A 9,756-nucleotide genomic window follows, 5' to 3' on the forward strand; every position below is an offset into this window, starting at 1 on the left:
CGTATGAACTCATCATAACGTGCTCCATTGAGCGTAGGTGGAAGAACATGGGGCCCAATCAAGACATCACCAACAATGGCTGCCCAAATGTTCACAGAAAATTTGTGTTGATGACGTGATTGCACAATTGCGTGCGGATTCTCGTCAGCCCACACATGTTGATTGTGAAAATTTACAATTTGTTCATCAGAATCGAGGAAGTACAGTACATACTGACAAAACTAAAATGAGCTCTAACATGGAAATTAGGCGTTTCCGGACACATGTCCACGTAACATCTTTTCCTTATTTGTGTGTGAGGAATGTTTCCTGAAAGTTTGGCCATACATTTTTGTAACACCCTGTATGTGATGCTGTAAGCAGTTGAGCTTGAGAATCACAATACATCTTCAGAAGCAAAGTTGTATTACATAAATGGGAATAGGATTTCACAGGGCCTGCAACTGCAACACCACCTTTCAGAATAATGCAAACATTAACTGTAGCAAAGGACGGACCACCTCCAGTACATGATACCATGAGGAACCGAGGTGCAGTTGGGAGGGTCTTCAAATCTTTAGCCTCATTCTGTTTATGTTTAGTAGACACACACTAAGATGGTGAGTCATTGCAAAATAAATAAATAAATAAATAAATAAATCCCTGTGATTGCCAACATCTACAATGGCATGCTCCTTCCAACTGGGGGCACCCTCAGAGGGGGGATTCACCCCACCGTAAATGACTGTTCACACCTCAGGTCACACCTCCCGAACTCCTGACAGAGGGACCAATTGGGATTTTGGAAGGTAACAGCTTAGACTGTTTCCCATTTCTCGGCCTGGACTGTATCAGAGTGTATGTGCAAACCCTACCTGTTGACCCGTAGCTTGGAATTATGCATTACCTTGTCACCTGTAATGCATCTAATGAATGGGCCAGCCTTCAGGAACACACCGGGACGAAGGAGAAACCAAGAGAATGAGGATTCACCAGCTACTTAAGATTCTTCTTGATGGTGGCCAATACACTGTCACCACTACAAGCTTGTGTGCTTCCTGAGCACCACTGTGGCACAGCATTAAAAGAGCTGTTCAACACTATATTCATTAATCTGGAAGGCCAGGAATCAGCTCCAATTTTTGGATATATAGCCACTCACCCTTCCTTCTTACTTTTCTATTGCAGTATATTAGCTTGGGCTCATCAAGATGAATCTGTTGAACTTCAGTGATTTTCATGTGACATTCTGAATTCAGCCCAATACAGCTGCTGACATTCCACCTGAACTTTTATTTACCTGTACAGATATTAGATGTTTGCTCTATTTATCTAGGAACAGTCACATAATGGTTGTTGCAAAGAATAGCATTACTGACCATACTGCCTTGTAATGTTGTTGCTTATCGGTAATACTGAGTAATTACAGTAGGGCATTTTATATCTGAAGTACTTTCACAAGTAATAAAAATTTGTATTTCTCAAAGTTCTGCAGTGAATTATGAAAACTTACCTTGCACTATGAGATGCGTATCTTGTTGAGGTTTCCACCTGAAATATATGAAGAAATTCCCTGTGACTTACAACTGATGAGACAGTAAATAAATGTAATTCAATTAATGCCCACCAACATGTGAGTGGTCCACAAAACACTGTAAGTGAGGCTTGAAAACATCATTAAAGAGGACATGATAAACTGTTTCAGTTAATGAAACAGAATGTTAGTGAGAATTCACTCTCCATTTCCTCACTTTGTCTTCAGTACTGTAAATATCTACACAAGCCAGTTATTTGGTTGTAGCCATACTTCCTACTAGACACTTCACAAAGAAAAGTGACCAAAACATCTTTCATCTGTCATGTACTTATGTCTTGTGTAAGATTTTCATTAATTTTTTTTTTTTTTTTTATAAAAAGTGACCAATGAATCGATCATTGTAAGTGACACATTTGGGCCTTTGTGCTCTGGGCAGCCCAGACCAACTTGCAGAGGTAAGGAGTGACTTCTAACCCCAACCGTAAGTTCACACCCAGAACTACATACACACTTGGACCATTAAATATACAAACATTAATAAATATTGGCAGACTCAAAATACTTTCAGACATTGTAAATGGACAACAAGTTAAAATTGGCATTACAAAAAAGCACATTCATAGATGAAGAAATAGCACATTCAGAGAACTATAGATTTTTCACAGAGAACACAGGGAAGAAATTCGTGAAACTGCTCCAGTACTAGGCTCTGCATTCATAAATGGCAAGTCTATTTTGCAATCGGTACCAAATTTTTTATTACCTCCAGAAAGACTCTCTCCCTGCAATAATTCAATATTTAGATGAGAGGTACACAATAATTAATGCACATGCAATAATGAATCAGGGTAACGAGGACAATGCAGAAAGTAAAAGTCCTGAGAACAATATTGAGAAGCATCTGATGAAGTGCTAGAGGAAAATACACAAATTTTATTAAATTTTTATCCTCAGAGTGGCATAGGATGGAGATGAGAACATCTTCTGCCTAAACTGCTATTAAATGTATTTATTCACAACTGGAATTTTGACTTAGCCATTCTCCAGTGACATTTTACTATGAACTACATCAAAATTATTAAATGTCATACCTAGTGCTTAGGGAGTGGATATTAAGATGTGCAGTATGGCATGACTGACAGAAATTAGTACATAAAGTACTACCATTGTCTGGACATACAGATTACGAAGACTCCTGTCTTGTAATGAATATGCAATTTGTGAACATGGTTAACACAAGGAAAGTATTACCTCAAAAATAATTATAAAGGATTCAGATGTCACACTGGGCTACCACTTGAGAATAGTACAGCTGCCAAATTAATTTTGAATAAATACATTCCATAACAGTCCAGCGAGAAAATGTTTATGTCTGCCTGACTGTGGATGTAAGAAAAAAGGAAAAGTGGTAAGAAAAAGACATTTAGTTAAATTGCTGGCAGATAACACTCCACCCACACACACCACTAAAAAGATATGAGGTCAACAATAATATGATTTGAGAATATCAGATAGCTTGTGTGCCAATAACGAAGCACAATTCCAAGAAGGTGATGATTTCCAGAGTCGGACATAGATACCTGTTGAAATTGACTATTATCACCGAATCATAAAAGTAAGATTCCTGGCCTGTAATAACAGATAGCCATTTTCACAGAAGATTAAAAAAAATTCCACGAAAAGTTCAAGGAGAGAACAACACTAACAATTCCAAAATAGGAGATATATCACAGATAGCTTACAACAGGATGGTCCTCTGAAGGGCGAATTCTTAAGGACTAAAGGAGCAAAATACTACTGGAATACATCTGTAAAACTTTAGAAGGCTTATGACTATAAAGCAAGACTGCTTTTATTCAAACTTCTTAAAGAATCTGAAATACAGAAGACAACACGGGTCCTCTTAAAAGAACTACAGCCTCATTTGAAATACCAACAGACATTAGCCAAGGCAAAGGACTAACTCCATTCTTCTTTCAGACCATACTAGAAAAGTGAACATTGAACAGATGGAGCAGTTGTCAGAATCCAATACCAGAAGTTGAATACTACTTGGTTAGAAAATTGATGTAAAAATTGTCTGTTCAACTTTTGTAGATAATTTAGCAATACTCGCAGTGTAGAGAAAGCACAAAACAGAGAGAAAGAAAATGGTAGGAGAAGCATGACTACTCGTCTGCTCTGGTAAGAAGCAGTAGTGGGTAACAACAGGACTGCAATATCCCAATAAAATACGAAGTATCAGTGGAAGAAAAATTTAAGGATCTATGAGAAGTCATGTAGCCAAATGGTGGGGAAAATGGAGCCACAAAAGGTAGACTATGAAAGATGGTCTTTGCATTTCTGTTAACAGAAGATGTTTACAGTAAAAATTCTTTCTCCAAAATTGCAGAACCCCCAACTTGCAAGACAGTCATTTGGCCAGAATACAGATCTGCATCACTAATTTTAGAATCAACAAATAATTGTGAAAATTATGAAAAAAGAAAAGATATTAGGAAACAGATCACCACAAACATTTAAATTCAGAAACAATACAGAAGTATTGATAAATATGTAGGAAAATAACTGGAGACTAAAATTGGCAAAGAAGGCTAATGAATCTTATCATACTAAAAAGAAAAACTGTGCAGCAGCACTAAAAGCTTAAGAAAAGAACTCATTGGCTTACAAAACTGCACCAAGACCTACAAGATACTTGTATAAAGAAGCAAGAAATTTAAAACCAAATACAGAAACAGAATTGAGTTGATAAATACTCCACAGCAAAATAGTTCCAAAAAGAGAAGATAGAAACTGGATGTCAAGTGAGTGGAAACAAGAAAGTGTACAGATGAAGGAGTAGTATAAAGAAATGTAAACCTTAGCTGCCCTGTAATTGAGAAGGGAAATAATATACAATATTATTCCACATTTCTAGTACCATCTTAGTAAAGCACAGCAATTGTATTTGCACTGCAAACATATTACAGCAAGTAGGTCAAAGTGTCTCGGCAAATATGCAGGGAACAGTATTTGGAGTGTTTTGTTAGGTCACAGCAGTGCTCAGAAATACTTTGCAGTTGTGTTACGCTGTCAGTACTGCTTGCATGCAGTCACAAAAGAGCAACACATGTATGTGCCACTCCAGCAAGAGCTTCATGCTGCTGTGGTTACATATCTAGTGAACGAGCAAGATCATACAACAATATATATATATATATATATATATATATATATATATATATATATATATATATATGCGGATGGATATGTGTGTGTATGCGCAAGTGTATACCTGTCCTTTTTTCCCCCCTAAGGTAATTCTTTCCACTCCCGGGATTGGAATGACTCCTTACCCTCTTCCTTAAAACCCACATCCTTCCATCTTTCCCTCTCCTTCCCCCTTTCCTAATGAGGCAACAGTTTGTTGGAAAACCTTGAATTTTGTGTGTATGTTTGTGTTTGTTTCTGTGTCTATCGACCTACCAGCGCTTTCGTTTGGTAAGTCACATCATCTTTGTTTTTAGATATATTTTTCCCCACGTGCAATGTTTCCCTGTATCATATATATATATATATATATATATATATATATATATATATATATATATATATATGGTTATAATAGAAGGAAACATTCCACGAAGGAAAAATATACTTAAAAACAAAGATGATGTGACTTACCAAATGAAAGTGCTGGCAGGTCGACAAACACACAAACGGACACAAACATACACACAAAATTCAAGCTTTCGCAACAAACTGTTGCCTCATCAGGAAAGAGGGAAGGAGAGGGAAAGACGAAAGGATGTGGGTTTTAAGGGAGAGGGTAAGGAGTCATTCCAGTCCCGGGAGCGGAGGAAAGACTTACCTTAGGGGGAAAAAAGGGCGGGTAATGGGATATGTGTGTGTGTGCGAGTGTATATATATTGCTTGTGTCTGTATATGTGTGGATGGATATGTGTGTGTGTGCGCGCGAGTGTATACCCGTCCTTTTTTCCCACTAAGGTAAGTCTTTCCGCTCCCGGGACTGGAATGACTCCTTACCCTCTCCCTTAAAACCCACATCCTTTCGTCTTTCCCTCTCCTTCCCTCTTTCCTGATGAGGCAACAGTTTGTTGCGAAAGCTTGAATTTTGTGTGTATGTTTGTGTTCGTTTGTGTGTCTGTCGACCTGCCAGCACTTTCATTTGGTAAGTCACATCATCTTTGTTTTTAGGTATATTTTTCCTTCGTGGAATGTTTCCTTCTATTATAACCATATATATATACATAATGACCCGAAACACACCTATCTTTTTTCTAAAAAATTCTTTTCAGACCAAAACCAAACTTTTTGAGTGCCTAAGCCAGAGCTTGGATCTAAATTCAAATGATTGACACTGAACATTTCTCATTTAACATTGAAACACAAACAAATATACACTGAATATTTTGCTCTGGTGAACTATATTCCTCGCACACCAAGAAAAATGCCAATAATCTGCTATCCATTGGGAATACCTTCCTGTGAGAGTAAGCTAATGACTGTAAGGCAGTATTTAAATTCACATTCATACAACTTTTGCACTAGTACCTTTGAGGAATTGTAGGACTTTTCCAAGGTCAATGCCATGATAGCAAGTAGAATTTTTGTCACACATTTAAATATACTCATAAACTCATTGATGAACAAATGATGAATGGGGCCAAAATAAGTGAGGAACAGAAATAAACAAAGGATTCAACAAATGAGATATTCTAACTCTGCTGACCATTCTCTCAAAAAACCAGATTCATAGCTAACTGCTAATTTGTCACTTTCCAGCTATAAAATATTATTCACAAATATTACATAGAAAACCACTAAAATTGAATTCAACACTAATATATCAATTTTTATAAACACTGATTACAACAACACTAAATTGTACTACTGGTAAGCCAAAACTGCCACAAGCATAACCAATACATCAAACTGTACAGTGAATACATAATTTGCCTGGAACTCAACTGGATCCAGAGTATCTAAAATTTGACAAACTACTCAATTAATTTGACCAGAGCTAAATATACTCCACACTTCCATACACAAAAAGACAGCATATTTTACACTAAACCCTTACCTTTATCCTTAGTGAATGTGTCTTAAGTAGTTGCTTTGACAAATTAACTATTATGCAGTATGAGATCAAGATACATCCACTTTAACTGGTTGTAATTCATACTTGGTATGTGCTACATAGTAACCAAAAACAGCATGTAAATGAGCAGGAAATTATCATCTCACCTGATATGATACACTTGTTCGTATAGAAATATTTTCTTGTATTTACTTATTTTGACAGTTGCATATGATGGCAGTTCATCATGTTTTCACTGATATTTAATGTAATATTTATCTCAGAATATTTCATAAGGTTCTAAAGTGACCAGAATGTGGAGGTGCTTATCTCAAGCCAGGCTTCACAAAATCCTCTCTAGAGTACCAACTAATCCAGAAGGTACGTTGAGGAAGGAGGAGGGGAATATACAAAGACAGCACACGAGACACTGGAACTGTTCCGCATAACTTACTTTCCTCAATATGCTCTGGCTGATAATGTAGACCAGAACATGACCCCTGAAAAATAATGGTTCTCAGGCACTCTAAGAGAGGACTGGGAATTGGCTAACGAGTGTGTCAATTTCAGTAAAATCCAGTGGGCAGTGGGAACATTCTAACTGGTCAAGCAACCTGGCCCAGACGGCATCTTTCCAGCTCTCTTGAAAAAAGTGGGAGAGAATCTTGAAAGAGTCCTGTGCAGGTTATTCAGGGTTAGCCTAGCAGCAGGAGTCACTCCCAATGCCTGAAGGGCAGTGAAGGTTGTCTTTATTCCAAAGCCAGGGAGAATTGATCATAAGGCAAAATGATATGAGACCAATCAGTCTGGCTAATGTACATGTTGGGGAGAGGAGGTTAACTAGGGCTCCTCTGCATTCAAACCCCAACACATAACCAGGTATATCTAGTGAGACAGCTCTCCATCTATTTGTTGGGAGGGTGGAGAAAGCACTTTGCTTTCAAGAAATAGCTCTCTGCATCTTCCTGGACATCGATGGGGCTTTTAGTAATTCAACCTTCGATTCCATGGTTAGGGCAGCGAAGGTGCATGATCTACTGACCCCTATATGTGGGCGAACTAGGGCCACACTTAGTGGAAGAAGGGTAGAGGCCACAATAATGAATGAAATGGTAATTAACGCCACTAGAGGTTGTCCACCAGGAGAAGTTTTGTCCACTAAGTGTAATCTAGTGGTGAATGAACTCATTTAGGAACTAAATTCCAGTTAATGTTTTTGCCAAGGATAAGCAGATGACCTTGTCATAGTAATACTTGGCACAAGGTGCGCTTGACATTGTGGAAGACTGGTGCATTAAACAGGACCTACAGGTTAATCCTAAGAAGACTGTTGTATCAATCACTAAGAAGCATATCCAACACTCAAGTTGGAATGTAAAGCTTTTCAATGAAACCCTACCTGTGAAGGGGATAGTGAAATACCTAGGGGTAATATTAGATGAGAAACTAACATGAATTCCTCACATTAAGATTATCTGCTCGAAGGCGAATTGTACTCTAGTGAGTACCAGAAGGGCTTATGGCAAAAACTGGGGCCTCTAAGACCCTGAAGTATGCACTGGATGTACACCACGGCAGTTACACTTAGGATCTCCTATGGGGCCTTAGTGTTGTGGAAGAAAGTAGAAAATCAGGTTGCAGCTAAGGAGTTTGCTAAGGTGCAGAGACTGGCCTGGTTAGCCATAACAGGGAGAATTTTTAGTACACCAACTGCTCAGATGGAAGCCATACTGGACATGCCCCCACTGCACCTTTGGGTTTAGATGAAGGCAGCAGCTGATGCATACACACTCAAAACTGGTAAAAACTGGATCTCAATGGGATATCCAGACACACACACACACACACACACACACACACACACACACACACACACACACTAAAACAGTGAGTGGGGCAAATATAGGAATGGCTGGGGAAATGCAGGTCAACTATATAATAACTACAACTGCTTCACCAAGCCTTACAATATAATAATTGGAAGCAGCGTGCAGTGCGAAAAAACAGTTCAACACCATATGGGTAGAAATCAGACCAAGGTGCTGAGGTCGGGGTGTCTGATTCAGCGAAGACTGGATGGCATCATCACTCTAGGAAAACTGGCCTTGGTATTCCAAGCTGAAATTACTGAAATCAGGGCGTGTGTGGAGGAGAATATACACAGGTGCTACAAGGACCGTAGCAACTATATCTATTCAGCTAGGCAGCCTTGAAATCATTGGTAGCTCCTGCAACTAGATCTAAGATTTTTGTAGTATGTCGCAGTGCTCTGGTGGAGCTAGGGGAAGCAATAGGGTAAACCTAATGCGGGTCCCTGGCCACTCAGGGATTGGTGGCAATGAACAAGCCTAAAGACTGGCCAGGATGGGGGCAAAGACTCCATTCATTGGACCCTAACCTGTCCTTACAATCACCATGACTAGGATCAAACTAGGACTACAGAACTGGCTTACAAGACAGTACATAGAATACTGGAGCAAGGTCTATAAGCAAAAACATGGTAAGATAATGATACCAAAGCCATGTTTTAAAAGAAGCTCTACAATCCTAGGCTTGAACAGGAAAAAGATTAAACTTATGATTTGGATGATGACCAGCCACGAGAATTTCAAAAAACACCTACATACCACAGCAAGAGGGGCAGAAATTTCGGGGCAACTAGAAGGGGGGAAATTGTGTCTAATGAAGAACTGGTAAAGGGACTCCTTGCACTACCTAAGGGCACTGGTTGGCTTTACTAGATACACAGGGAGCAATACCACACAAACTGTTTCAGTGCAGGCAGTGCCATGATAGATCAACGCTGTTTTAGATTCCCTGCCAAAATCAAACCAAATCAATCATCCTTAGTGAATTTGTGTTTAGGTATTTTTTTTGACAAATTGGTTATTATGCAGTGAGATCAAGATGGGTCCAGTTCAATTGGTTGTAATTCAAACTTGGTATGTGCTACATAGTAACCTAAAGCACCATGTACACGAGCACAAAATTATGATCTCATCTGATATGACAAACTTGTTTGTACAGAAATATTTCCTTAGATTTGGTTATTTTAACAGTTGCATATGATGGCAGTGTAACATTTCTTCACTGATATTTAATGTAAAATTAATCTTAGAATGTTTGATTACCCTCAAAGTGAACGTCATGGGAAGGT

This window comes from Schistocerca cancellata, chromosome 11, assembly GCF_023864275.1.
Source record: "Schistocerca cancellata isolate TAMUIC-IGC-003103 chromosome 11, iqSchCanc2.1, whole genome shotgun sequence".
In the NCBI taxonomy this organism is placed as follows: Eukaryota; Metazoa; Arthropoda; class Insecta; order Orthoptera; family Acrididae; genus Schistocerca; species Schistocerca cancellata.